The sequence below is a fragment of the Ascidia mentula genome, assembly GCF_947561715.1.
Source record: "Ascidia mentula chromosome 2 unlocalized genomic scaffold, kaAscMent1.1 SUPER_2_unloc_3, whole genome shotgun sequence".
NCBI lineage: Eukaryota > Metazoa > Chordata > Ascidiacea > Phlebobranchia > Ascidiidae > Ascidia > Ascidia mentula.
Genome location: NW_028113676.1, coordinates 232501 through 235000, shown reverse-complemented (window position 1 = coordinate 235000; position 2500 = coordinate 232501). Strand labels below are relative to the sequence as shown.

Genomic DNA, 2500 nt, shown 5'->3' with positions numbered 1-2500 from the left:
GAGAGACGGCATCTCACCTCCGCCGGACCGCGCCGACATTCACTTTCACTGCGCCCATGGGTTTCGCACTGCCCCGTGGCTCGCGCGCACGTTAGACTCCTTGGTCCGTGTTTCAAGACGGGTCGGGAAGGTGGCTGACGTTAGCCGCGGACCCCGTGCGTCTCGCGCGGCGCTGCCCACCCGCAACCGACACGCCGCAACTGGGCACTGAGCACAGTCCCCAACCGGCGACGCACCGGCTCGGACGGGACGCCCGGCCCACGAAGGGCAGACGCGGCGATCCCTCCTCGCCCGGGCGACGGGCCGACGTGTCCGCGCGCCTATAACACCCACCCGGGGGCGGGCTACCTTGCGCGCGGCCTTCTCGCCGCCTCCCAGACGGTCGCGGCCTTCGCACGGCGCTAGTGCGCTGGAGCTGCTCGGAGGACAGCGCGAACGACGGGCCGCAAGGCTCCGCACGCCCACACGCTCCGCTCGGCTTCAGCTGAAAGCGTCGCGCGACTCGACAGGCCCTCCCGTTTGCCTCTCGACGGTTTCACGTACTCTTTAACTCTCTCTTCAAAGTGCTTTTCAACTTTCCCTCACGGTACTTGTTCGCTATCGGTCTCGCGACAGTATTTAGCCTTAGATGGAGTTTACCACCCGCTTTGGGCTGCATTCCCAAACAACCCGACTCTGGGAAGACGCAGAGCGCGCGCCCTCGCCGCCACCATGGGCCTGACACCCGCACCGGGACGAGGCCTCGATCAGAAGGACGCGGGCGGCGAACGACGTACGCGCAGCGAATTCCTTACGCCACAATTCCACGCGCCGCAGAGGCGCGCGGATTCGGCGATGGGCACTTCCCACTTCACTCGCCGTTACTGGGGGAATCCTCGTTAGTTTCTTTTCCTCCGCTTAGTAATATGCTTAAATTCAGCGGGTAGCCTCGTCCGACCTCAGGCCGATAATCCAGTGCCTCGTTTGCGAGAGACACGCGCGCGCCACCGAAGCTCGTGCGAGCGCCGCGCCCGAACGCGAGCCGTGCTGCTCCGGGCCGGGATCCTCTTCGAGGCCGACTCGTAACGAGACGCACGCCGCGTTCGGTTTCGCGCGCTGACACTGCGTTCGTGCTGTCCTGGGCGGGACGACCGTGGCAACGGCCGACACCGCACCGGCCCGACGCGTCGCCGCGCGGGAACGTTACAACGCGACCCTGAGGCGGGCGTGGCGCCGGGATTGACCCGGTGCCGCAATTTGCGTTCAGAACGTCGATGCTCAATGTGTCCTGCAATTCACATTAATTCACGCAGCTAGCTGCGTCCTTCATCGACTCGCGAGCCGAGTGATCCACCGCCAAGAGCCCTCCGTGACTTCGTCAGTTGGACAAGCGCGACCCAGCCGGATTGCACAGTCGAAAAAAGCGGTGGCCGAGCGGTCGCCAGCCGTAGGCGACGCATGAAGCCAGCCTGGCACATGGCCACGGCACTCGGCGCAGAACGAAACAGGGTGACCGAAGAGCAATCGCGTGCGCCTCAACAGCGACGAAGGGCGTGCGCGGCCGCCAAGATACGGAGCCTTCTCCACCTGTCGAACGCACGACCACTCGATCGGCGATCGGCCGGTAACGATCCTTCCGCAGGTTCACCTACGGAAACCTTGTTACGACTTTTACTTCCTCTAAATGATCAAGTTAGATCGTCTTCTCGGACGCCGGCGCGGCCGTTGCCGAACGCGCCAGGTCCAATCGGAGGACCTCACTAAACCATTCAATCGGTAGTAGCGACGGGCGGTGTGTACAAAGGGCAGGGACGTAATCAACGCGAGCTGATGACTCGCGCTTACTGGGCATTCCTCGTTCAAGGGAAACAATTGCAATTCCCTATCCCTAGCACGACCGGGGTTCAGCGGGTTACCCGGACCTTCCGGCCTAGGCGGCGACACGCTGATCCGGTCAGTGTAGCGCGCGTGCGGCCCCGAACATCTAAGGGCATCACAGACCTGTTATTGCTCAATCTCGTGTGGCTAAGCGCCACTAGTCCCTCTAAGAAGTTCAACGCCGACCGATAGGGTCGCGTAACTAGTTAGCAAGCCAGAGTCTCGTTCGTTATCGGAATTAACCAGACAAATCGCTCCACCAACTAAGAACGGCCATGCACCACCACCCACAGAATCAAGAAAGAGCTCTCAATCTGTCAATCCTCACTGTGTCCGGGCCGGGTGAGATTCCCCGTGTTGAGTCAAATTAAGCCGCAGGCTCCACGCCTGGTGGTGCCCTTCCGTCAATTCCTTTAAGTTTCAGCTTTGCAACCATACTTCCCCCGGAACCCAAAGACTTTGGTTTCCCGCAAGCTGCCGGAGGGGTCGTCAAAGTAACGCCCCCCGATCGCTGGTTGGCATCGTTTATAGTCAGAACTAGGACGGTATCTGATCGTCTTCGAACCTCTGACTTTCGCTCTTGATTAAAGAAAACATTCTTGGCAAATGCTTTCGCAGTCGTTCGTCTTGCGCCGATCCAAGA

General features: G+C 61.2%; 3 non-coding genes across 3 annotated transcripts in view; all 3 read right to left on the bottom strand.

Moving 5' to 3' along the window:
- LOC145915956 (large subunit ribosomal RNA) overlaps window positions 1-946 on the bottom strand; it is a 3686-nt gene extending 2740 nt beyond the window's left edge. The window contains exon 1 of the ribosomal RNA XR_014404254.1: window positions 1-946. This exon is cut by the window's left edge and continues 2740 nt beyond it. This is a non-coding gene — a ribosomal RNA (large subunit ribosomal RNA).
- A 244-nt stretch (window positions 947-1190) lies between these two features.
- LOC145916021 (5.8S ribosomal RNA) lies at window positions 1191-1344 on the bottom strand. The gene has a single exon (XR_014404302.1). It is a non-coding gene; the product is annotated as a 5.8S ribosomal RNA (ribosomal RNA).
- A 260-nt stretch (window positions 1345-1604) lies between these two features.
- The window catches only part of LOC145915937 (small subunit ribosomal RNA), a 1824-nt gene continuing 928 nt past the window's right edge, over window positions 1605-2500 (bottom strand). Inside the window, exon 1 of the ribosomal RNA XR_014404238.1 lies at window positions 1605-2500. This exon is cut by the window's right edge and continues 928 nt beyond it. This is a non-coding gene — a ribosomal RNA (small subunit ribosomal RNA).